Source organism: Cavia porcellus, unplaced genomic scaffold, assembly GCF_034190915.1.
Source record: "Cavia porcellus strain 051 isolate PalLab524CR breed Dunkin Hartley unplaced genomic scaffold, mCavPor4.1 scaffold_38, whole genome shotgun sequence".
Lineage (NCBI taxonomy): Eukaryota > Metazoa > Chordata > Mammalia > Rodentia > Caviidae > Cavia > Cavia porcellus.
In genome coordinates this window covers 7,926,794-7,954,639 of record NW_026947521.1, presented here as the reverse complement: position 1 = coordinate 7,954,639, position 27,846 = coordinate 7,926,794, and the positions used below count along the sequence as shown (strand labels likewise).

General features: G+C 44.0%; 1 long non-coding RNA gene across 1 annotated transcript; it reads right to left on the bottom strand.

The window, feature by feature from the left end:
• Nucleotides 1-143: 143 nt before the first annotated feature.
• Nucleotides 144-27,846, bottom strand: LOC106026170 (uncharacterized). The gene is made up of 3 exons (XR_010045658.1): nucleotides 27,136-27,846; nucleotides 19,143-19,211; nucleotides 144-10,024 (listed from the first exon to the last, which is right to left on the bottom strand). It is a non-coding gene; the product is annotated as an uncharacterized LOC106026170 (long non-coding RNA).

Genomic DNA, 27,846 nt, shown 5'->3' with positions numbered 1-27,846 from the left:
TAAGAAAGTGACCACCTGGTAACATTTTACCAGCTCTTGTTCATTGATTGGAGGCCCTGATGATCTCCATAGCCTTATGGGAGACATCCCCAACTAAAGTTATAAAAATATTTTATATAATAATATATTCACATTGATCATCATTAAATAATACAAAAGGTTTTTTATTTTAAAAGTGCCCATACAAAGGTTTCCATATGGTTGTGACAAATGATTGTTAACCTCATGGTGTATTCGTATATTCATGCCTCAGATGTAGAGGTCTTTGAAAATGTAAAAACAGGTTGTTTATGGTGACAAACTTTTGTTTCAGATTCAGACCTCTAACAAATGCTTATGAGATGTACATCCTACTAAAGGTCAACAAGTTAGATAAAGGCTTTTATGTATTAGATAGGGATGATTGACCAGAAAGGGGATAACTTCTGTTTAAAAAAATTCAATTTAGGTGTATTAAAAAAATGTCATCATGATTTTCATGTTATAACATCAGGTATGTTTTGATTTCTAGTTTTCTATATAAAATATGTAATTGTTAACATCCTACAGGTATTCAAAGGTACAGATATTTTAACAGCATCCATGGTTGTTCAAAAATAATGGTCCTATTTTATGTTGTAAGATGTTTGATATTTAGATAAGATAGTAATGCCTCTAACTACATTGTACTGTTATCAGTCTTTTCTTCTGTACGTTCAACAATTGAAGATTGGAGACCAACAATTAGAGAGACAGATGGGCTAAGAGGACAGCCAATATTTTGGCCCTAGCCCTCCAAGGTCAGTGAGGACCCAGGACATAAGGGAACCTCTGCTGTGTCATCCTTTACACAGTGAGTCTCCCTGGTCTTCTGATCAAGAAGACTGTATGACCACTATGGAATGTGATCATTGGTGTGTGGTGTGCCTAAGGAGAGTCACTAGGAGCAAACATCTCCCAAGCTTTCACAAAAAGCAACTTGGTCACCCAATGGCTGTGACTCATCCAAACAGCTGACACTGACAGAAGAACTAAGAGTTGCCATAGCTGGTTCCTAGGTTCCTGAGGAGACTTAACTGACCTTGATAGATAACAAAAATGGATTGTGTTTAAACAGGTCTCACCTTAACTTGGTGTTGAACATCCTGCAGAAAATGTACAACTACTAGAGGTATATAATACAATGCTAAAGTAATACGTTGTAAAAGAAACTCAAATCACTACTACCTTTAGGCAATTGCCAGCTACACTGGTAGCTGACTACTGTCACAGATTAATGGAATGCACAGGATTTCAATTGCAGAATGCAGGGACTTAAAATCTTTGGACTTCACTTAAAGTAAAAAGATCTACAGAGCTCTCCAACACAGCTCCTCCAGCTTCAACTGACCGCCTGTCCTGTGCAACAACAAAACAAAAAAGAGGGATCTGTAGGGAGCCGTAGAAGCTGGAGATTGACCACATGTGTGGGGCTAAAGCAAGGTCAGCCCAGAAAAAACACAGAGACTAAAAAAAGCTACGTAAACAGGTTATTCCAGCACCAAGAAGGTAGGAGGCCCAGGCCTGCCAAGCAATGGGCTGCTGGCAGAGGGGCTGAAATCGACATCATCTTTCCCAGTGTATAAATAAAGGTGCTACAGTGGTTGAGCAGTTCCTTTCCTCCCATCAGGAGGATAAGGGCTCCACCTGACCCCAGCTTTATGTCTTTATTTTTCTCATCCTCTCACTGGTCCTTAACCCCCAGAACCTCAGCAGTTGCACTGGGTCATGGCAAGGCTGTGTTCATTTCTCTTCCTTCTCCTGTTTGCCTGTTAGTGGGTTTCAAGGTGCCCGGGGCTGTTTTCTTCATATTCCTAATATTGACAGCAACTTTTTTTTTTTTTTTGAAAACAGATCTCACTACTGTGAGGTTCAGGTTAGCACTGAACTCACTGTGTAGGCATATAGCCTCGAGCTTGCACCGATCCTTCTGCCTCAGCCTCCCGAATGCTGGGATTACAGGTGTGTAGCACCATGCCTGATTCAGGAGCAACTTCTGAAAGGTTGCCTTTCTTCTGCATGGCAACCCTCCAGTAGGAGAATTGTCCCCAAAGCACCAAAATAAGGAGTATAATCCATCTGTCATTTATGGGATGCCTGATACGCTCAAACTCCTGTTGCTAACAGGTTAGACTCAGATCCAAACTGTGGTTTTGTTTTGTCTTTGTCCCCTCAAGCACTGAGGACTGAACTCAGGGCCTTTATGCTGATCTGTATCCCCAATCTTTTTTTTATTTTGAGACAATCTCACTAAATTGCCCTGTGTAGCAGATCCTCCTGACTCAGCAGTCTAGAGTGCTGGGATTACCTGTATGAGCCACTGTGTCCAACTCATGGTTTGTATTTTCTCTATCAACTTAATAATTCCCAACTCATGTTGAGGATCCATGCAGCCAGGCCAGCGAGTCATCTCTCCTCGTTGTAGGGAATCGTGCTATGCATGCATCAGTCTCCAGATCCGCTCTCCATCTTCCATGCAGCTCTGGGCCCAAGGGCTGAGCAGTGGCTGCACTGTGTTCCTGTGCTGGCCTGGCTCTAGTTGGGTTGGATTCGTGGAGGCATCAATAGAAATCAGGGTCAGAGCAAAGCAGTGTAGGGGTATTTATTCCCAGATGCATCCCTGATGGGACATTTTCTCGAGTGACTATTTCTCTGGTGGGGACAGTGGCTTCAGGGGTCCCTTTTGTGGGCTCCCATCATGGCTCCCTCCCCGCTTTCTTCCTTCCTCCTGAGTGAGGGCTGACGCCTCGCCATCCTTTGCCATCTTCGTTAACTCTGACCCAGCTGTGTGAATACCTTTCTCATGAAGCTCTCTTCCGTCTTCCCTTTGAGTGGGCCATCTGTGATCTGCCAGGACTCTGATGTAGGAACCCTCACTAGGATGAACTCTTCTCAAACCCCAGAAGGTTTTGCAGAGGGGAGTCCATGTGCTTCTCAGCTTACCACAGGAATGGCCATTGACCCTGCCTGTGGGACCCTTCGAGTTCAACAGGGTATGGTTCCTCCTGTCCTATGCTTGAAAAGCACAGGATAATACTACAGAGACGACAGTCAGCTTCACCAGGTAGCTCCATACCACCTTGTACACCAGCGGTAACTTCACAGTAAAAACAAGGCTGTTAGGCACCATTCCTGGTCAGCTAAGTCTGAAGCTAGGTTTTCACAAGATGCATGTAAACATCCCAGTGTGAACCATTCTGGCCAAGAGGTGCCACATCCTTTTTTGAGTGTAGTGGCGGGATCCAAACCCAGAGCTTCACATGCGCTATGCACATGCTCCACTGCTGAGCTGCACCCCCAACACTACGTGGTGGAGTCTTCCTCCATTCCCAGTGAGGCGTCCAGAAACCAGAATCCAGTTCCTGCTGCTTGGAGGGAAGAACTCAGGGCTGTTTTTCTAGATCCAAGCAGAGAAACACCCCTCCTTCCCTGCTGCTTCCAGACAGCTTGCTCATTCCAGCCAATCGTGTTCTCCTTTTCCACCCTACCCAGGAACCCCTTAAATCAGCTATGCTTAAACTTGGCCCCTGTTAGAATCACCAAAGAAGAAACCCAGGCCAATCCCTGGAGGAGGAATGCTGGTGACAGTAGTTTTTAAAACTTCTCTGGTGATTTTCATGAGTAGCCAAGAGAACCACTGCTCTAAGTTCTCCTGGAAGGCTTGGTAAAAACAGGTTCCTGTTGCTTGCACAGTGAAAGCGCTCTGCTCCTTCTCACCCCAAGAAGGCGCTCCCCTGATGCCAGAATCTTGATATTGGACTTCAAGCCTCCAGAAATGGGCGAAGTCAGAGTGTATTAGCCAGGTGAGATTGCCCAGCACCTGTCCTGCCTGCCTGCCTGCCTTTCCTCAGTCCTCATGCTATTCCCCCTGTCCGGCTACCTGAGAACAGGTCCTACCGAGACAAGGTGTTCTCTCACACTGCATTGTAACTTGGCAGCACGCAGTGCAGAGGTTTGGTGAGGATTCTGAGGCCAGCATGCATTTGTGCAAATGTGATTGCTCCCTTTCTGAACTCTCATTGCTTGCATTAGTCACTAAATATCCACTGCTTGTGTGGGCTTTTGTCTTTATGCATTTGACTGGTATTTCACTTTCCCTGTGTTTATCTTATCTCTTCCTTAAAAGTCCACAGGGTGTGTGTGTGTGCGTACGTGCGCATGTGGGTGTGGGTGTAGTACTAGGAATTGAATCCAGCATCTTACACATGCTAGGCAAGGGTTCCACCACTAAGCTGAGTCCCCACTCCTTAATTTGAAGAAGTTCTCACTAAGCTGCCCACGCTGGCCCCAGACTTGTGCTCCTCCTACCTCAGATATAGGAGTAGCTGAGACTGCACGTGAGCACCTTCACACCAGGCCCACAGGCTTAGTGAAGATCAGGATTTGGTCTCATCCCCCCAGATGCCCAGTACTGATCATTTTAGGGATGTAGTGACCATACACCACTTTCCATGCACCTGACTTCGTGGGTGTTCTTTGAAGACTATTCTGTCTGGTTTATCTAGACTCTCTTCTAGTCACAACTTTACTGGTCTTTCTAGGTGCATGCCTTTGATCGTGCCTCTGTCTCAATCCTGCGTAAGGAAAAGCCCAAAGACCACTGAATTCTGCCTAAGCCCAGATTAACTTGTTTCTAAAACTGGGAAGATAATTTGAGGTCATTTTAGGGTTAATGAAACATTGTAGTAAGTTGTGCCTCTTTTTCCTTGGGAAAGTGTTTACAGGGAAAATAAATGAAATGCTTTCTATTTTTCCAGGAGATAAAAGCTGATTAAAAGGCTGGTGGTTAAAAGGCTCAAAGTATTTAGAAGAATAGAGTTCTATTTATCCACATTGAAAAACTTACTCAACTATTTATGGAATGTCTGCTATATACAAAGTAGTAGGCCATGTAAACCGTCTGTGTTAGGAGCACAGAAATTTTAACAGTCACTTAACTTAAGTTGTTTCTATTTCTATAAAAAAGAAAATGTTTCTATTAGAAAAATCAGACCACCGAAATTCAAATACACAATCCAAAAATGGGCATCCTAGATGAATACACAGTTTTCAGATGAAGAAATACAAATGGCAAATAAATACATGAAAAAATGTTCATTATAATTACTCATTAGAGAAATGCAAATTAAAACCACACTGAGATTCCATCTCACTCCAGAAAGAATGGCCAGGATCAAGAAAACTATCAACAACAAATGCTGGAGAGGCTGTGGGGAAAAAGGAACTCTTCTGCACTGTTGGTGAGAGTGTAGACTGATGCAACCACTTTGGAGATCAGTCTGGAGATTCTGCAAAAAGCTGGGATTGAAAGTCCCATTTGACCCAGCTATTCCACTTCTAGACATATTCCCAGAAGAAATGAAAGCATCATACCACAGTGATATAAGTGCACCCATGTTTATAGCAGCAAAATTTGTAATAGCCAGATCTTGGAAACAACCTAAGTGTCCATCAACTGAGGAATGGATAAAAAGTTGTGGTATTTTTATATAATGGAGTACTACTCAGCTATAAAGAATGATCACATTGAGATATTTATAAATAAATGGACACAACTTGAGACCTTACTCATAAGAGAAATAAATTGGGGCTAAGGATTTAGCTCAACAGCATAAGCGCCTGCTTGGCAAGGACAAGGTCATGAGTTTAATTCCTGGTTCTATCAAAAAGAAAAAAAAAAATAAACTCACATGTGTAAATACCATATCGCCTCTGTATTAGTTGTTTTTTACTCATTGCTGAGACAAAATACCTGATGCCCAAAGTTGGGAAAGGAAAGGTTTATTTCTTATAGTTTTTGGAGATTTTAGTCTATACTCAGTTGGCTCCAAGGCAGGGTGGCATGGCTGGGCCACAGTTTAGGGTGGCTGCAAATAGCAAGGCAAAATTGGCAAGAGAACAAGACATGCCTTCTTCCTGCCATAACATTGTATGCTGGCTCCACCCCTAGGTGGGTGTAGTACTGATATCACCAATCCAAGCACTAGACAATGAACCAACCACAAATGCACAATGCAAATGCATGGATGTACATGAGTCCTGGGGGCCAGGAGTGGAATGTCATGGTTTATGTTTGTGGCCCCCAGAACTCATGAGTTTGCATTGTTCATTTGTGATGGTTCATTGTATAGTGCTTGGATAGATGGTGTCAGTGCTCCACCCACATAGGGGTGGAGCCAGGATGTGATGTAATGGCAGGAAGAAGGTGTGCCTTTCTCTTTGCTGGTTTGAGTTTGCTGTTGCCGGCTGCCATGAACTGCAGCCCAGCCATGCCTGCCTGTCTTGGAGCCAACTGAGTGTGGACTGAAACCTCCAAAAACTGTAAGAAATAAACCTTTCTTTTCCCAACTTGGGCATCAGGTATTTTGTCTCAGCGACGAGTAAAAAGTAACTAAGACAAGTACCAAGCATCCCGGGGATAGCTCTTGGATGTCCCTGCTAAAGTCACTTGTTAAAACAAGTGAGATCTAGAGCATCCAGTCAGATTCTGCCAACGAGGCTCAGGGATCTGGCCTCCAGCTGTGTGTATGTGTGTGCACATGAGTGTGTAATGCATCACTTTGATTGAGGTTCAAGGCTCGAAGATAATAAGTGTGGCTGTCATACTCCCAACTTGCTATTTTCACTCAACTCTTCAAAGCGGAAAGAAAGAGGGTGCTTGGCAACTACCATAGTCAGAGCTTATCCCACCACCTCCTGCCTTCAGCACCAACAGCTCCCTGTATGTGTTATCTTACCCAGAGACTGGGTGAGAGACAGCCATGGGACACAGACTTGGAAAGGGCAAGGCCCCCTGAGAATCTCAAGCTCAGGCTAGGAAGGTCGCAGAGCCTGCACTTGCACTGAGAGGCCTGCAGTGGGGGCTGGATCTGAAGGCCATGGCACTGATGAGCTCACATCCAGCAGACACTGGTTAACTGTAATTCAATATCTGGACTATCTCTGCTAAAACTATAGGTTTGTCTACTAAGGTTATAGACTCCTTGCTCTGGTTAAGGCTGGTAGATGAGTTGTTCTTTGGGTCTGTCAGTATTTACATATGATGCTACTCACGTGGCTGAATTTACAGTATACCCAAGGTGACATAGTTGTTAGTGTCCGTTGGCTTCCCCTGTATGGCAATGTCTGGACTGCCGGAAGCTCATAAACAATACTGTGGCCTGTTCCCAAAGAAATGGTACTGAGCCAAATAAGCTGCAAGATTGCCTCCCAGGTGAGTCCTGGGGAAGATGCAAAGGCCAATGGTCAGCCATGCTCAGAAGGCACCTCTGCAACAAAGCTACCTGCTATAATCAGCTGGCACTGCAGGGCAGAAGACAAACAAACCGGAGAAGCGTTAGAAGGCAGGTAATAAAATGTCTCCAAAAACTGGATATAAGGTGGGGATCAAAGGATGGGGAGAGACACAGCAAGTCGGGAGATCTTTTTCAAATGGGAAGGGGAACAAAAGATGGAGGGAAGGTGTAGGGAGAGGAGAGGGGATAGAAATAAAAAAACTGAAGGGGAAAATGATGAAAACTGATCTTGTGCAAATGGAAAGGGGACCAAGAGCTGGAAAGAGTAGGGAGTGGTGGAGGTTTAGGGGTTAGTAAAGGAAAGAATTCAGATTATTACATACATGTACAAACTCGCCACAATAAATGTAATCATTATCCTGCAAACATGTAGTAATGAAAAATATTATTGTATGAGGCAGGTATTGTGATCCCAAATATCAAGTTCAGTCATCCAGGTATTGTAATCCTATTTCTAGTTCTCCTCATGATGATAGTGGGCTTTCCTAAAGAAACATACATGGCCCAGAAGGCAGCTGAGGGAGTCTAATGGTCACCAACATATTTTCCTCTAAGCATTTCATGCAACCAAAGCTAGTTAACTAAACTAAATTCCAAGTTTCTCTTACATGACAGTTACATAGCATTGGCTCTAAATATTATTTTCTATACAGACACACATCCACAACTGAGGAGATGCCTGAATTATTATCAGTTTATGGCCCGCTAGTAAGCATAGGGCCAATTCTGCAGTCTTTGCGTAGCAGACCCTCAGGCCGTGGTTCATGGTAAGTGGAACAGACTAAGGACACATGTTGTGTGCAGAGAGGGAGCATTTTCTAATTTTTGAAACGTAGCTATTCCTACCACAGCCATTTCCAACTTCTAAGGTGAAGTTGCTTTGTAGGGAATTGGAATGGGATGAATGGAATCTCCGGGTCTGGTCATGGTGGTCTGGTCCATATTGACACTCTGGGCTCCTTTTCTCTAGCCTGTCATGCAAAAGCAGGGAAGAGGGTAGCCACCCAGGGCAGCTCAGTGGTAAAAGGCTTGCCTTACCTGCATGCGGCTCTCTGATTCCCAGCACCACAAAGAAGTGAGGGCAGGGAGAAAAAATAAGAAATGAGAGACAGGGGCTGGGGATCCTGCTCAGCAGTACAGCACTTGTGTCACAAGCATGAGATTCTGAGTTCGAATCCAAGTACAAGAAAAAGAAAAGAAAAGGAAAAGCTGTGATGGTAAAAAATGAGAGAAAGACTGGAGGACTCTGTTTCATATGTGCCACATCCCTGTAATCCCAGAATTTGGGAGGCTGAGGCAGGAGTTTAAGGCCAGCCTGGGATACACAGTAAAGACCCTACATCAAAAAAATTTTAAAAAGAATAAAATATTATCTTAATCTACAAACAGGACGATTGCTCAGAAAGAAAGAATAGACCTATTTGATGGCTTTACCTGCCTCCCACAAGGTAGACTGACAGCTCGGTAAATGATTCATTAATCCTATGGTAAATACAGAATTTCAGGTTAGGAAGACGCAGTCCACTCCAATTTTAGACAGCTAGACGGCTTTAGTTATTCCTTCTACTATTCAAGACCTGCTTGCTCAAATCCAGTTCAGATACTGTGGCTCTGGCCTAGGGAGGGAACACAGAAGCACCTCTCATTTGTTTCCTAAACGAGAGCCCCAGAGCCAGTGGAAGAAAGCCTTTCATCCCCGCTTAAGCTTGGTTTCTCCAGGATGAGAATCACTGGCTCCTGCAAGCAGCATTTGCAGTTTCTTATTTCTCTGGATATGGTTGCTTTTGCCCACGTGGCTCTAAAAATAAGCCTAAGTCCTTGGCCAGCTCAGAATAATGAAGCAATGGCCTGGCCGTTCCAGTCATCACATCTGTGTCAGTGCAGCTCAACTTCACATCAGATTTTTATGCCAATACAATTGCATCACACTATTGATTTACATCAGTTTAGAGCTGCCCAGAATGATAAGTCTTTTAGCTGTTACTAAACCTCAAATCCTTCATCTGTAATTGCAGTTTTAAGAACTCTAACTGCAGTGAACATACTAAATAACTTCAAACTGTACCTTTCAGTTGGGTAATTGTGTGGTGTGTGAATCATTTCTCAGTAAAGCCGTTAAAAAAATCTAAGTGCAGAAAAGGAAGGTGTATTTAATTAAATACCCACTAAACTTTGCCAGGCACTTAATCTTGTATAAACTTTCCAATAATCCTTTTGCGTTCTAAAGAAATTAAGAAACTTGTCCAAGTGGAATAATAAAGATTTGAACCTAGGGTGGCTCCAAGCGCTCATGCCATCTTACGGAGCTAGGCATTGTGCTCAGTGCTTAGCTGAGGTCAGTGGCAAACAGAACCATGGGGCCACGTGGACCCTAGGAACAGCGGCCAATGATCTGGTAGCTTAGAGAGAGCCGTCAAGCTTAGAGAATCTAGCAAGTAGTAAAAGCAGATGTCCCATCAGTAACCCTAAGTAAGCAATTACCTTTTTTTTTTTTTTTTTGGTCTTTTTTTGAGACAGGGTCATGCTGTGCAGTTCAGGCTGGACAGGCTGGACTTGAGCTCACTTTGTAGCCCAGGCTGGTCTCGAACTTGCAATGATCCTCCGGCCTCAGCCTCCTGAGTGCTGGGATTACAGGTGTGCACCATCACACCCGCCTCGTGGTAGACACTTTGGAGTCAGGCTGAGATGCATGAATTCTCTCTCCAGCGCATCTGGAATTGGAACACAGGTCTCTGGTCAGTCACAAATGGCCCTTGGAAGTAGGACAGCACTAAGAGGGGCTGGCATGGCCATATTCATTATGAGCCCTGAGAGGCAGACTAAACTGGGCTGTGGAGAGGAGACAGAAGCAGCGTCAGGAAAAAGGAGGGAGGAGAAACTAGGTTGTCCCCAGAGAAAAGCAGAGACAGCAAGAACATAGTTGTTTCCATCCCGGTGGCCTCTCGGGCTTTGGTTTCCTTCCCTGTGGGGCCCAGCTGCCCTTCCTATCCTGGCCAATGTGAGATGTCTGTCACTGGAAACCTGAGAAGCCGGGCTAAGTGACGGGGCTGGCAGGGGGAGTGGCCAAGCCCGGGATCCGGGTGGCACAGAAGGGGCTGCCTGTGACTGCCCATCGTGGGGGTCTCAGCACACCGGCCTGGTGGTTAGGTGAGATGCCACAGAGGTGTGACTGTCCCCTGGCCGTTTGTGTTCTCCTAGCTACTTCCCGGTGTATGTTCCTGTGTAGTAGGGAAATGGATAGCATTGCTGATGGCTCACCTAGAATTCTGTCTAACCCGGGATGTTTCTACAGGGTACGTGTATCTATCGCCATCACTGCTCATGCAGGTTGCCACAAAAAACAAAAGAGGCACTGATCTTGCCAATCCCTCTAACAATTGGTTAGTCCCACTGGCGGGGTATTTGATACTCATCTGTAGGTGCGGCCCTGCCCCAGATTCAGGGGCAAATCCTAGGTCTGGCTGAAGGCTTTGAAAGGGCTGTTTTGCAATTCAGGGGACATAATTAGGTTACTCTGTGACTTGAACTGCTCCGATCAAATGTGCAGGTTTGGATTTCTGGGCTTCTGCTTTCATTCTGAGATTGAGTCTCCATTCTGATTCCCTGCTGTAGGACCTGAGTCCTTGATCCTCTGCTCCATAACCCAGCACCCTCCAGACTCAGTAGTCGCATTTTTTTACATCTGTTTTCCCAAGGGAAATGCCTGAACCGTGGACCAAGCTGAGACCTTGCTGAGCCCATGCTGCCTGCCCCATCCTCTGCTTCACCTCCACTTTCCTTGCTGTCAGTAATAATTGTGCCAGGCATGGTGGCGCATGATTGTAATCCCAGCACTCAGGAGGCTGAGGCAGGAGGATGGTTGTGAGTTCGAGACCAGCCTGCACTACTAAGTGAGCTCAAGTCCACCCTGAACTGCACAGTGAGACCCTTTCTCAAAAAAAAAGACAAAAAAAAGTGTCTACCACAGATGACTGATCTGTGGACAGGGTAGCAGGGGCACTTGGGGTGATAGGCCCTCCCCCCAATTAGACAAGCTTAGGAAAGGAGGCATGGACTAACCAGAAACCCCCCGGGTGCCTGCTCCCTCCTAACCATAGATATTGCTGCCCATGGCCCCGTAGTTGGTGGCTGTAAGCCCTCCCTGCCAGGCAGCCTCACTACTGCTCTGCCTTCTCCCTGTAACAGGGAACATAAATTGGACATAGTTTGTTAACTGAAAACATTCTCCACTTAAATTTCAGCAAACTGGTGATAAATGTCTGCAGCAAAAACATTTGTATTACTGTAGAAAAATCAAATCTGGAGACCATGCATGGAGGGGAAAAACTTTAAACTAAAAACATACCAACCACATGGGGAGTGAGTGAGTTTTTACAAGAATCTGCATGTGCCAATATATTTTACAACCACCAAACCACTATGTGTAATGCACAAGTAATTTGTTTGCAAAGTGTTCTTTTTTTTTTTTTTTGGTTTGTTTTTGCTTTGAGACACGATTTCACCATGCAATCCACGCTGCGCTTGAGCTCAGTATGTAGCCCAGGTTGGCCTTGAACTTGCTAAGATCCTCCTGCCTCAGCCTCCCGAGTGCTGGGATGAAGGTGTGTAGCATTACACTGGGTTAGAAAAGTGTCTTGTAGACTGCCCTCATGTTACATCTGAGTAAGAATTGCCTCTATACACTTTTTCAAGTGGACAAAGAGGAAAATCTCTTGGATCCGGGGAAAGAGAAAATCTGGAGTTTGTGACCTAAACAGTTTCCTGCTATGGATTTCTAAGTTGCCCTAATGGAACTGGGGGATAGGCTGTGAAGTCTAACATGTCGTGAAATCTTTTTAGGCCCTGAAATCAAGAATTGCCGTACAATTTCTAACCAGAGAAGACACTGAGGATAGCACTTGAGCATTTACTTTGTGCCAGGCACTGTGCTAAGCACCTCCCGTGAGTTACCTCATTCCATTTGACCAAGTGCTAGTGTCCCCATTTTACAGATGGGGGAAGCAAGGCAGGGAGGTCATCAAGAACTGTTCTCAAGGTCCCAGGAGTGGGGACTTGGAAAACCAACAAACTTAAGTCTGGCTGCAACTAAAGACTTTTAATTTGGGGCTGGGGATTTAGCTCAGTGGCATAAGCACCTGCCCGGCAAGTACAAGGTCCTGAGTTTGATCCCCCCACCCAAAAAAAACTTTGGATTTTAACTAACACTTTGTGTGTATTTAGGTCGCCCAAGGACAGCTTTTATAAGATTTGAAAACAAGTCAGGTGTGATGGCTCACGCCTGTAATCCCAGCACTTGAGCTGAGGCAGGAGGATTGTTAAGAGTTTGAGGACCAGCCTGGGCTACTGAGCTCAAAGCCAGTCTGCGCTGCATAGTGAGACCCTGTCTCAAAAAAACAAAAACAAAACAAAACAAAAAAGACTTGAAAACATAGTCCTGGGTGGATATTAGGCCTCCCTCTCATTTGCTCTTTTTTTTCTTTTTGAGACACGGCCTCCCTATGCAGTTCAGGCTGGCTTTGAGCTCACTTTGTAACCCAGGCTGGTCTCGAACTCACAACAATCCACCTGCCTCAGCTCGAGTGCTGAGATTACAGGCGTGAGCCACCACGCCCGGCTTGTTTTCAAATCTTATGACAGATGCTTCCTCTCATTTTCACTATGCCTTTTCATTTTCCATGACCGCGTTTGAACCATGTGTGCATTTGTGAGCATGACTTCTATGGGGAAGGCATGGGTGTGGGCAGGCAGTATAAAAAGGATTAACCCAGCACTCTGGGAAGTTAAGACAGGAAGCTCACAAGTTGGGGTCCATCCTGGGCAACCTAGCAAGATCCTGTTTTAAAATTAAAAATGGGGGTAGGGGTGCAGGCCAGTGGTAAAAGGCCGCTGGGTTCAATAGTGGGGAAGGGGGTGAGAAGATTAAAATGTCCTTGGGGTTTTCCAGGAGTTTAAAGTTGTCTCGTTAAGGAAGTGACTGTATGAGCAACCAATTTACAACCAATGCAGAACATAATTTGCTGTCCTGGAAACACTGGGTGGACCTAAGCGCAGGAGCAGCACTTTCATCAGGTAAATAGAATTAGGATTTGCTGCAAATGAATGCTAATAGGCGGAATCCCAGGAGAGAGGCAGAAAACGCTGCCCCTGAGGAAACCCTGAGAGCGTGACCAGGCCGCTTACTCTGACTGGGAAACCAGCCCACCGCCTGCCAGCCCTGGTGCCGGCCGCTCACCGGGCACCCGGACATCTGAGCCGCGCTGATTGAAGCTTGGCCTCCACCGCATCACCAAGCCTGCTTTCTGTCCTGGTAACCCCAGCCGTGCTCCCCAACACCCCTGAAGTCTGCAGCAGTCTGCAATCAGGGTGCAGAGACTCAACCGTGGCACACAAAGCGGGATGCACTTCAAACTTCGCCAGCTTTGGATTCGGTAACTCTGAGGCTCTTTTTTCTTTCTTTTCTTTTTTCTTTCTTTTTCATTTCTAAGCGACTTTACATGACAAAGGCTACCGAGACCGTCATTAATTAAACCTGCCCCTTGTCACCCTCTGAAGGAGGTTTGCATTGGCCTGCTCATTTCACAGCTGAGGAAGCAGACAGAAAGGCTCCGGGTTTTGCTGACGTGCAGTGGTGTTCACCTCAGGGAGCCTGGCCCAGTTCACTGTCCAGTTCATTCTTCTTTGCCTGGAAGAGGCTTTCAAGGTGCCCAGCTCTTCACTCCGTGCAGTTTAAGGGCATTAGCTGGGAAACCGAGTTTGGCAGCAAGAGCTGCGGCACAGCCCGGAGAACCGGTGCGGGGCTCGGGTTGTTTGAACTACGCCGTGCTCCAGTTTCCCGTCTCTCCTATTTGCTCCGGCACAGGAAGGAGGGTGCCGGGACAGGATTGGAACACTGGCTTCAGACCAGTGCTACCTTTGATGGTGTGGCCCAGCCACTACCTTCTCAGTGCTAGATCTTTTCCTGAGGGCCCACTCAGTCTGTCTCCCCAAATTCAATCATCAATCATTCCTTAATACAGTATAGCACCCACTTAATGGGTTTTCTAGTGTGTGAGCTCTGATGAGTAATCTGGAGATGACTGCAAGTACGTAGGAGGATACTACCTGCAAATAGTCCACCATCTCTCATAGAGGGCACTTGAGCATTTTCATATTTTGGACCCAATTCCTCCACTATATTAAGGGACGAATATAGGTTAAAATTCTTAAAATCAAACATGTCCCAAGAGCAGATCCATTTTGCATTGGTGGAGCCTGGGGCAAAAGTAAAATGAAGGCCCACAGATGTTTAAATATTTAAAAATTATAGTAACAACCCAGAAAATCCTCACAGAACCACACTATGCCAGGGGGGTTCCAGGAGGGCTATCCTAGCCAGTATGGGTGCCCTTCTTTCCACCCCAGGCCTGGCAGCTTCACGAAGGCCTCACACACACGTGAAGTGGATCCCAGATACTTCTGGTCATAGCTCCACTCTTTGGTCACTGCTTAGGCCTATGGTGCCACACTAGTTGTACAGTCCACTCTCAGAAGTCTAGATTGAGCCAGGCATCGTGGTACCTGGGCTACCTAGTAAGTTCAAGGCCAGTCTGAACTACATAGCAAGACCTTGACTCTTAAAAAAAAGGTCTCAAGCAAGAGGCCCATATCAGTCCTAGAATCAGGGTCTTTAGCAGGAAACGTGGGATCTTGGCATGTTGAACTCTGCTTGCCCAGTGAGGAAGAGTGCAAAAGAGGGCTGAAAGGATTGCTGGCCCAGGCAGGGGTCAGGCTCTCTGAAGTCACCTGCAGGCAGGGACTTGTCTTGCTAAAAGCAAATCATGACTGGCTAAATAAAAAAACAAGCCACAAGTATAAGTTAATACTAGAGTTTTACACAAATGTGGATGCCATAGATAACTTCTACCTTGACTCTAAAACACAGAAGCATGAGCTGTCTCAAGAGTTTTATCTGCTGCCTCCAAACAAACTTGCTTATTTTGGGAAGTTCATGTGATACCCAGCATGTAAAAGGGCCAGAAACGAGATGACTCTCCTTCATGATGAAATATTTCACTGAGGACCCCCAGAAGCACCAGCTATCAAACCTCTAGATGGTGATGCTGGGGAGGGAAAGGGGACCGCTTCTGCTGCCTCGCAGAATGCAGTAAGAAGAGAAGCATGTCCCCTCGAGCTGCTGTGCACCTCCGTGACATTGTTCTTTGCTGGGGGGGGGGCGGGGAGTGGTCCTAGGGTCAAAGATTGAGGGGAACTGCAGGACAAAAGATCCCTCAAGTTCCTCAGAATTGGGGTCTTCATCCCAGTCCTGGCTTGAGCTACAGTGAAGTAAAAAATAGGAACTTTTTTTTGGTACCAGGGATCAAACTCATGACTTCATGCTTGCCAGGTGGAACTTGCTAATAGTTAACCCACATCTCACTTCTGATTAAATAGATTTACAACCTGTGACTTTAAGAACATGTAGCACATATATATAAAAGCATTCTTATCACCAAATTCTCAAGGCAAAAGATGTAATAGGAAATGTGTAAGGTATGTATTTTGATTATTACCATGTATTTAGACACTAGCATTGAATCCTGGGTTTTTTGTTATTGTTGTTGTTGATTTTTTGAGGCAGGGTCTCGCCATGTAGTTCAGATCAGGCTTGAATTCACTATGTAGCCCAGGCTGGCCCCAAACCTGCAGCAATCTTCCTGCCTCAGCCTCCCGAGTTCTGGGATTATAGGTGTGTGCCACCATGCCCGGTTGAATCCTGGATTTTAGCTTAGGCAAGGGTTTCATCAGACTTCCTTTAATCTCATCATGACTCCTAATATGCAAAAGACCATTTCTTTAATATTCATTGGAGGTTGGTTATATAAGTTAATTTCCTTAAAATTCATTCTGCTTTTTACCCGAAAGTAAATATACAGTCAATATCAGAATACAAAATCTGCATACAGTCAAGTGACAGCTACTTCTTGAATGCAGACAGACAGACAGACAGACAGACAGACAGGTCTTCTTCCTTCTCTGGTGAGCTTTCCTCCCAAAGATCTACTGTCCAGTCAGATCGAGCCACTCTGCACAGCCACAGACCCTTTGGGTGCCCAGGCTGACATCATTGCTGGTTGTCACCTGACAGTTCGGCCAGTTTACTTCTCTACTGTAGTCCACATAAGGATCCAGCTTCTGGAAAGCATCTTGAAGCTGCCCAGCATGTGCAGGCTCCATGTGATTCATCTTCCTGCCTATCCAGTTAAGGATGAATCGTGGTCCCAGTCAGCTGCTCAGTGCTGGTGAGCAAGACCATGCCAGCATGGTCCTCACCTGTGTCTAAACAGGAGCTTGATTCTTGGGGATGCTGATGGCTACTAGGAAACCCGATGTAACCTTCCGTTTATCTGGTACAGTTAGGGAACAGGATGTTCTAATACACCGGGTAATCTGCTCAACTGTGCCCAACTGTGGACTATCAGTTTTTGTTTGTTCATTTATTGTTTTTGAGACAAGGTTTCACTATGTAGTTCAAGCTGGCCTTGGACTCACTTTGTAGCCCAGGCTGGTCTTAACTCACAGAGATTCTCCTGCTTCAGTCTTCCGAGTGCTGAGATTGCAGGTGTGTACCACCATCCCCAACTGGACAACCGATTTTGAAAGAGATTTAGTTTGAAACAACTATAAACCAATCCCATGTATATCACTTGCTTTCCTTATAAGATCACAGACTTCTTTCATTTGAGACAGTTCCTTGTGTAGGAGAGGCTGAACTCAAACTTTTTTTTTTTAATCAGTACCAGGGATCGAACTCACGACTGCCTACTTGCAAGGCAGGCGCTTATGCTGCTGAGCTAAATTCCCAGCCCCTGCACTCAAACTCTTGATCCTCCTGCCTTAAGGGATTACAAGTGTATGCCACCATGCCCAGTTTATAAGATCACAGACTTCTGAAAGAATGGTCTGTTTTAGTTCTGTTTGTTTCCCTTATAGTATCTCACAAGCTGCTTTACATGTTGTAGGTGCTTTTAAAATGTTTTCATTAAATTAATGAAAATACAGAACACAAACTGTAATTTCCCCACATGACTGAATCCTTCTTTGATGACTCAGATGCCCTCCAGGATGACACGTGTCTTTGGGGTTATTATATGTCTGTATCTCTGGGGATGGTTAAGGAAAGGCCAAGTGGTCAAAGGGGAATTCTGCAATGACAGGAAGACAAGCTTGGATGTCTACTAGTTCATTCCAATTCTAAGTCTGTGTGTGGATGTGTCTGTAAGATTAAATGTCAAAATGGAAATGAACTCCTTTGCTATTATCTAAAAGAAACACCACATTACAGTGCAATTGTTTATGGAGCCAAAGGATTACTGCCCATAATGAATGTTAAATAGCCTATAAACAGAATCCTCATGGCATTTGATCATGATAGTCAAGGAATCTATCTTTGAGATTTTTTTTGAAAATGTAGGATATTATTAATATCACTAGTATATTATTACCACTATTTAATTTGATTAAACCCTATCATTAGATAATTGACTAATTAATGCATAATGCATATTCACCACTACCTGGCTTATATATGCCAAGCCCTGTGTTATTCATTAGGGATACAATGTGCTTATAATTCACACCCTCAGATACATAAATGATTCACCTCTGAAAACATTTCATTGTGCAGATTATTTTACAGCATTTTAAATGTTAGTGTAGGACATTAGACTGGGTGTGATGCGACCCTCTGACATGTCCATCCCAAATACAGCCCAACACAAAAAGAAAAAAGTGAATGTTAGCCTACTGAGCACGCATCTTTCTCTCAAAAACACATCACATGGGATGTTCATTGGAGAATTAAGTTTTATGCACCATCAGAATTGTAGGTTAAAAACAACAACAAAAAGAATTGTAGGTAAATATGTTTTTGAACATGGGTGATTTTCATTTCAGGTTTGTTCCCTGGGACTTGAGGGTAAAGCAGCTGCTCCAGGTTGTGGTGACCTTTGGGTAGGTGAGATGGTACAGAAGTGGCAACAGAGTTCCAGGGGCTGACTCAGGAGAACCCGAAGGCGGGACAGTGCCCTCAGTCCAGCCCATCTGGCCACAAATGCTGCTTCCCTTCCTGACACTTCCTGTAAACACGCTGATGCACATCGTGATATTGAGACTACGATTTAGTGTGGTATCTCTGTATCTAGGAGGAAGAACTGAGATCAGATCAGTTTCTCAGCATGTATCCTGCAGAGCCCAGGTCCCAGGAGACCACAGAGGCAGATGGGGAGTCAGGTGCTTTGTCCTGCTGTGGAGAGGTCACCGTGCATCTCAGTGTGTCAGGCAGGTCCTGAGCTGCACTCACAGATCACTATGACAACAGTGTTTCTCCAAAGGTTTTGACCATGAGATCCCTTCTCCTACCATCACCCACTAACCTCTGATTATTCACCTGGTGATCTGAGCTACACATTTTGAGAAAGGCTGGAATAAACAATCTTGACAGTCATCAGTGTTACAGCATCTCCAAACACCTGATTTCTCATCTTAGAATTCAGAAATCTTTTGAGGCTAGATGACCTGCAGGGATCTGACTCCATGGCTAGACTTGGTCTCTTTCCTTTGTCAGTTTTCTTACATCCTGTATTCTAATAATTCCAGTGAGAAACTTATTGTAAGAGAAGTTTTATTAAAAGCATCAGTAACTGAAATCTACAGATAATCCCTAAGTTCCAGAATTTTGACACTGAGCTCAAAGAGATTCTTTGATGTTTTTTAAATTGAAGTACGAAGTATGAGTCATAGATTCTTTGGCACAGGCCAAGGAAAACAGAACAGATACTTGGTAATACTGACCTTAAAGTCTGGTGTCCTAGATAGTGTCTTGCTTTGCCTGCCGGAAAGAGTCTCATACGTGGTCTTTACCTTGAGATCAAAAGACACAAACAAATTTAGGCTTCAGTTTCTTTTCACACTCTTTGCAAAAATTGTTGAGTTAGTGGTGAAGCTAACAGCAGTATTTGCCCAGCAGTGAACTCGCTACCCCACATTCCCAACTATAGTGATCCTAGCCCTGAAGTCACTGAAGAACCAGGCAATCTGCATTCTTTTTCAACAAACTGCTCTGGATGGCAGATGGCAAACACAAATGTTTTGCACGGGAGACATATGGAAACCTCTGTGATTCATAAAAGCCTCAATGAATATTAAGCCTCAAACGATGCCATTCACTGCAGAAATAAGATGTTGTGATAATCCCCCATAGTGGCCTAATTAGGCCCCATAGTTCTTGAGTTTCAGAAAGGAATAGATAGAAAATTACAATGGACTGGGAGCTCATTAGCAGTTTTGCTAAACCTGAATTTTTACCCTAGCCCAAAGCAATCTCTCACTCAGCTTTATTTCCATAGTGTTCTATTAGGTTGTCGCCATTATGTTATAATTGTGGATCTTAAAAAAAATGGATAATCACAGAGTTCTCCCAACAAGGAGAGCAAAGAATTTTACGAAGTGATAGGATGTTTTATCAGAGGTTCTAGAGCAATTCAACATATTCTGTGATGAACTCTGTATGTCCTTATTCCTGTTTAATGGGGAGAAAGTCTATGTTCACGATTTTGAAATTAATTGCCCATTTTTAAGGAGGAATTGGAGGCAGGAATCTGTCTGAATTTGGCCCAAAATACAAAGCAGAATTTAATTTCTCTGTTAAACCAGTAGGTTAGTAACTCAGTACATTTTTGGTAACCCTAATATATTATTGCTCTCTTAGAAAGGACTGAAACTTTGTACTCTTTGGAAAAAAAGAAGTACTGATAACTGAGTCATACCAGTGAATCCAGTGCTATTTGAAAAAGGAACTTAGGTGCTGCCTTTCCCAGCACCACACCCTGTATGGGAGCTGAAAGGCTGCTGAAAGGCACCAGGGTGTTTAGGTGGCCTAGGAGATCAAAGTCTGTAAGACTGGAACCCTCAGACTTAAGGTCATCTGTTAGGAGCCTGAGGTTCCACAGTCTAAAGGATTTTGCAGATGTAAAAGGATTTACCAGTCCAGCACCCCTCATTTTACAGATGTGGAAACTGAGGTACAGCACGGTCATTGTGCTTGTTTAAGGTCATGTAGCTAGTTAGTGCCAGAACCAGGAAGAGAGGTAGTCATCTGATACTTAGTCCTATCATTTTTCCATTATGAAGTCCAGAACAGGTTTACCAGAGCCTAATAGAGAAGCTGGAGGCTGCCAAAGTGTTTAACCTGAGCTTTTGCCTTAGTTGGCTGCTGCAGTAGGGCACAGACTGCACCAAGCGTCCCTTTGCCTGTATTAATTTTGGTCCATCTACTTTTTCCTCAAAGAGACCATATTTCCTTCTTCCCATTGAGCTATCCGACTGTCTGTTTAAGTGAATGACAGGTCAGCGTTTTCCTGGATTCAGTTCTATGATTTTTCCAGAAATTCCATTACTAACTACTGAGAAATACTTCACACAAATATTCCTATGATTTGATTTAAACGTGATAGTGTCATTCGTTGTTTCCCCAACCTTCCTTCCTCCTGTCTCTTCTATTTCTAACATAATCCTATCTTCAGAGGGGTGACTGATTCCACATCCAATTCTAGTGGCTTAAGCCAATTGATCTAGTCTGCTGGTAAGACTTTTGACTAGTTTGAAGAAAGGCAGTCAAGCTTCAAGGGACACATTTTAAATTTGCATCTGTGTGTGTGTGTGTGTGTGTGTGTGGTACTGGGGACCAAATGTACAACCATGAGCTTGCCAGGCAGATGCTTATACCTCTGAGATGAACTCCCAGCCTCTCAAGGAACAAAATTCCAGATATTTATTTAAACTCTTAGGGAAGAGGACTTTCTGTCTCCTTCTCTGCTTGAATCTAGAAGCAAGGAGCCCAGGAGTTTGAGTAACATATTTTTGCAACCACATGGGGCTGAACTTGGAAAAAGCATTCAGAAACCGAGAGAGAAACCAGGTCCCAGGCAGGTTATCTAAGCTGCTGGATGAAACCTGACCTGTATCTGATTCTTTTACTATATGATCAAATAGGTATTTTTATTACATATTGAAGCCATAAAGTATCTTTTACTTATTAACATAAGCACCCTAATACCTGTTATGATAGACTGCATTAGCACCTCTGCACTTTGCTATGAGGTCAATGTCTACTTTGGCCCCAAAAGGCTTTCTTGGGCAGGAGATGCAGGTCAGTGGTGGAGCACTTGCCCAGCATGTAGAAGGTCTTTAGTTCAATTCCCAGCGATACACACATGTATACACACACTCTCACACTCACACAAAGACTCTTTAATGGCTCAAGTTTTCAAGGAGTCCTACCCAAAACATATGTGCTTGCTGCACAGACACCTTATTTGATAGAAACCTCTGACACAGCAATGCCTAAGTTAATGACAGGAATGAATTCCTAATATTTTATCATCAGAAATGTTACCATCACACAAAGAAGTGACTTAAGAGGCATTAGAGCAGATTCCTCACAAGTCACCTTTTAGTAGTTTAGGCTATTGAGCCCCATGCTGCAAGCTTGCTAGGCTGCACCTCCCCTTTCTGTGGGCTCCACGTTATCCAGAAATGGAGCCACCACCCAGAATAGTTGCACCCTGAATAGCTTCTTCTTAATTCTAGGGGATTAAGTCTCCACCCATACATCAAGAAAAGAGTTTTGTCTTCATCTAGCCATTGGCCTTGGCCCTCACTGGTATTCTACGGAGCTATGCCAAAGACAGCCTCCCACTCAGTCATGCTCATTAACCCAGGGCAGAGGGATGAATGCACACTGTCTTCCTGCCTCTTACACTATGCTGAATTTGTCACAAGAAACTAGGTTTTGTAGAGATTTATTAATCACATACTGTACTTTTATGCAGCAATTTAAAAAATAGTATCATCTCATTTTTATTTAACTTTTGCATCCAGTGGTGATATACAAACTATATGATACTCAAAAGCTGGCTGTGCTGATATACACCTGCAGTCCCAACATTCTGGAGGTTAAGGCAGAAAGATGAAGAGTTTGAGACCAGTTTGAGCTACAGAGAACTCATTTCAAACAACCACCGCCAGCAATACAAGCAACAATCAGTTTTGCATGAGCACTTAACAAATCAGATTGGAAGCTTGACTAATTAGAATGGATGCTCAAATAATCAAAATGGACACACAACCAATCAGAATGGCTGCTCCAGTGAGAGAAAGAAAAGTTGACCAATCATCAGGCAGGGTGGCACACACCTGTAATCCTAGCAGCTGGGAGGCTGAGATACGAGGATCACTGCATTCAACATGAGCCTGAGTTATCTAGTGAGACCCTGTCTCAAAAAAACCCCTAAGGCTCGGGATATAGTTCAGTGGCACAACACCTGCCCGGCAAGCACAAGGTCCTAAATTCTATTCCCAGGAAAAAAGACAAACAAAAAACCCTCAAAATCCCAGTCAACCAACCAATAAACAAAAACCGCTGGCCAGTCAGAATTCAGAATGGACACTTGAACCATCATTATAAATGCAGTATGGAACAGCACTTATCACTGAACGCTTCACTTGTGTGTTCTCCCCCAATTAGGTGGGAGTAAATTCAAGGTAGAAACCACATTGGTAGATCTCTCTGTGTCCTTCAGGTGGCCTTGCCAAGCCAACTTCATAATGTGAGCTTAATGAGTTTTTGTTAGAGTGGACATTACTCATCCTGTGATTGCTCAGGAAATATCAGTGGGTGGGAAGAGTACAGTTTGTCCCTTTCTGATGAGGATAATTATAGAATTATACCACTAGACTATCACTAAACAAATAGCATGTTTTTAGATGGTGCACAGCTGATAAAAAATTGGCAGTTTTCAGGCCTTATCATTAAATGTAATCTTGACAAACTAGAAAAATAATATATGGTCATGATGATTTCTAAATACAACAATGAAGAATGTACTTACAACATGAAATAACATATAGCTACAAGTGTAGTATAAATAGGTTGCTGAGGTCCACAGTACCCAAGTTTTATAGCAAATGATAAACCAAATTGTCCAAAATATCTTCCCATTAGCCAGACTGCTGGTATGATGGACAGATGTTCATGCATTCATTCATCCAACAACTTGAATGCCCACATGTAAGCACCCTGCTTACATGCTGGGGATGCCAGTGAGAAATCTGCAGGACCTTGTTGCTCAAAGAGCTTCAAGTCTTAAGGGAGAAGACAAAGACATATACACACTATTCAGGAACAGAGACAGAACTTGTTTAATGGCTGAGTCATCAGTCAGTGAACATAATCACGATGAAGAACATCTCTGTAGCCCACCGGGACAGCTGTGCTCAACAGATGGCAGAGGGCCAGTGCCCGAGAGCTGGGCAGAAGCATTAACACCAAGAGGCCAGAGGCTGCTTGGCCTTTAATTTTTCAGGGCAATGTAAGTGCATGTTTTTTTTTTTTTTTTTTTTTAGACAAGATCTCACTATGTAGTTCAGCCTGTCCTTGAACAACTCACTCATTATGTAGTCCATGCTGGCCTCAAACTCTTGGTGACTCTTCTGCCTCAGCCTCCAGTGCATAGGTTCTTGGAGAATACAATTAAGCAAAGGAAACTAGTGGTCTAGTGATGACTGATTCCAGTTCTGCTAGACCTTCACAAGTAGGGGTCTCACACACCTTTAATTTCACTCATGTACTTCAGAAAAACAATGCTTCTTGTCGAACATTATGGAACAATTTAAACCAGTTTAAAAATTCTTTTAAGTCTAAAAATTCTTTAATTGTTCTGAAAATTTACATAGAGAACACACAGACCCTCAAGAATATATTAGTACTGGCAAGTGCAAGGTTGTTTGATCTCTGGTACAAAGAAGAGAATATATTATTAGTTACTTGGGACATTTTGCACCTCCCAAGATGAATAACTACTGTTAGGGGAAGATAGCTTGGAATTGTGCAGCATGTTGGTCTTGCTTGCTGCCATGAAGAAAACTAGTCAAGGAGGCCAGGAATAATACAGGAAAAGTAACCAAAACATTGAGCAAAACCAGCCAGAAGCTCACATAGAATTCACATCAAACAGATCTCCTTCACATAGCATTGCCCCAGCTCATTGGAAAGGAAGAACTCAAATTGACTCTGCTTAGAGGAGTTGCCCACTTCTGTGGCTAGAGGATTGGAGTCTTGTGCTTCACATTCGCCAGGAAGGGAAGAGCAGCTTCCTAAAATCCAGAAAAAAGAATGGTGGCCTTGAAAAAAAAATCCTATGGAGAATAAACCTCATGGACACTAGAGTCTTGTTGTCAAGCTGTCATGGATGATGTAATCCTACAGAAAGCTTTGAAAAGTTTTTTCTCTCTTTTTTCAGTATTGTGGATTGAATGCAGGGGCTCATGAATACTACACAAACACTCTACCATTGAGCTATATCCCTAGCACTTTTTGATTTCAATTTTTGGTTCTGGGGATCAAACTCATGACCTCGGGCTTGCCAGGCAGGTGCTTGTGAAACTGAGCTAAACCCCCAGCTCCTTGATTTCTATTTTGAGACAGTCTCACTAAGTTGCTAAGCTGGCTTTGAACTTGTAATCCTCCTGCTGCAGCCTTTGCAGTAGCTGGGATCATAGGCATCTACCACCAGTTCAGGTAACAAATCAAACTGAATGTGCTGGTTTCCTTAGTGCTCTGCAGTGAGGTAGCATTTCTGGCAGAAAGTATAAATATGGTTTCCTCAGAGCACTGTAATACAGATTTTTCGAAAGAGTCTGCTAATAGCACTTGGAGAACAGGAGCCACCAGGAACCTGCTACCTGTGGTACCCTCATCTCTATAAACACACTTACACAAGTTTGCTCATCACATTCCTTGAGTCAGTAGTGCTGAGCTACTACTACCAAGAATCTGATCTAATATAGTGTTGCACCAAAGAAGACTGATAACTCATAAAGAATCTGATTCTTTTTAAAGTAGTGTCAATATATCAAAGTGCTTGAATGGTTCAACAGTGGTACAAACTTACCAACTAGAAAGTCCCAATATTATACATACTTGGTGGTAGAGAAAAGCTGAGGAAGTGAAAACAAGACAGAATTATATTTTTAAAAAAATTCCCACCAATTAATGAAATTCCCCTAAGGAAATTTAGGGACTTTATTAAGAATCCTAATCCTAGCTTCTCTTTTAAACTTAAGTTATTCATCATCTCAGCCTGTTCTTACTCATACAGAAAGAAAATGACAGTAGGTGAACTCAAATGGTAGAACTAAACAAACTTATTTTAATATGAACACATCTTCAAACAGAAGACTCTACTGGCCTTTGAGGATTCTACCTTTTCTAGAAATGAGGACACAGGAATAGAATCATACTTGTTGACTGGCTGAAGCCAAGTGCAGAAGCTTGCCTTAGCCAAGTATGGTGCAGCACGTCTGTGATCCCAGTCCTCTAGGAGCCTGAGGCATGAAGATCCCAAGTCTGAGTCCAATTTGGGCATTGTAGTGACTCATAATAAAAAAGGGTAGGAGATGTAGTTCAGTACAAAGACCCTGACCTACACTGCTAAATTTTCAGTCACACACACATACACACACACACACAATGCTTGACTAAGGCCTGGCCTGGGCAGAGCTTCAGCCTGTGCTACAGGACAGAGTCCCTCCTTGTTACCATGACTCTGACATCACTAGAACTTTGTTCTCAACAAGAGGGCTTTAGGAATTAGATATTCAGATAATAGCTGCAGTAGGCCACAAAAGCTAGTGCCCTTTAGACACCACATCATCAATAAATGTGAGGTAATGATGATGTATTTCATCTTTTGTCCACATAGAAGCTGAAGGTCAACAATGGGCCAGTACTGTCCTGCTACAATAAGACCAAGAATGTAACATCAGTGGCACTGTATATAAAGTCACAAGGTAGTCATGATGTATCATAAAAGAGCCTGCAGAGCCAGGCATGGTGGCACACACGTATAATCCCAGTGTGCTGGGAGGCTGAAGCAGGAGGATTCCAAGTTTGAGGCCCAGCTGGAGTAACTTATTGAGACACTATCTCAAAAATAAAAAGGACTGGGATGTAGTTTATTGCAAAGCACTGGGTTTAATCTCTAGTACTGGGGGTGGGGAGTGGGGGACTTCTGACTTGTTCAACTGTTCATGCTTTTTTCTTATTGCAGGAATGGTTGAGTCTAATGGTTCCCTTAAACAACATGTAACACGCCAGTAGTGTGTCCTTATGTATAAATACTGTAGCACAGGTGTAAATAAATATCTGAGCAGTGATTCTCAAATGTTTTGACTTCAGGATTCTTTTCTTTTTGGGCATTGAACTCACTACATAGCCTAGATTGGCCTGGATTATAGGCATGCACTACCACACCTGGCCATAGGACTCTTTTATCCTCTTGAAGTTTACTGAAGTTTTTGTTTTGTTTTTTGAGGTAGGGTCTTGCTATGTAATTCAAGCTGGCTGTGAACTCACTATTGAGCCCAGAGTGGCCTCAAACATGTTGCAGTCCTCCTTGCCTCAGTCTTCTGAGTGCTAGCTTTATAGCTGTGTTCCACTGCCCACCCCCCACCCCCAGCTCAAAGAGCTTTTTCTTCGTGTTTTTTCCCCCCTCTGGTTCTAGTTGCTGATATTTGACTTATTAGGAATTAAAACCGAGAAGAAATTCTTGGGGAACAGAGATCTCTGATGAGGTGGGGTGCCTGGATCTCTTGGCTACTCCTTTCTCCTTACCTGAATGTAAATCTCCTAAATCGAATTTAAGTGAACGCTGCGTCCTTCTTGCGTTTGTCACTCGTTAAATGACTGCCTGTCTGCCAAGGGGTGATGAATATAAACACCACTTACTTCGGTACCACTCACAAGGCTGTACTGGCTCGAAGTGCTTTCACTTCTGGTTTTCACTTTTCATTACAGCCCTATGAAATAGCTGGTTTTATATTCGTTTTACAGCTGAGAAAACCGAGTTCTACAGACATTGTGTGACCCGGTCACAGCGGTTAAGCAGCTGAGGCAGGACTACATCCAAATCATATTCTCTACATGCCCATGGCCAAAGTTCCCATCTCAGATGATGCTTGTTTTTTTTTTTCACAGTAGCACAAGACTTCCCATATTTTTAAAATCCTTCCTCCTTCGGGGAGAGGGACGAGGTCTGTGAAGCAGGTTCTCTGAAATAGTTATCGCGCGTGGCCATGGTCTGTGTAGCGTGAAGGGAGCACGAGTCAGTATGGTACTCATTCTTCTGCCAGACGGTCTCCAGATTGCATCTCCCAGCCCTGAGAAAGCCTCCCTGCTTCATCCCAGCCGAAGGGATACGGAAGCCGAGGGACGCAGTCCTGGATTTGAAAGGCGCCCGCAAACAAAGAAACAACGAAGTTAAGTTCCGGCGGCGCGGTGAGCAGAGTTAGAAACGAGGTTTCCCTTCCCTGCTTGTTTGGAAAGGCCTAGTCCACCGGGTCACAGCACCCCGAGCGATCTTTCTTTCGCCCGCCTGACCGTCCTCTGACAGTCCACACCCGGCACACCCGCAGTTCTCGGAAGAAACTACGAGTCCCA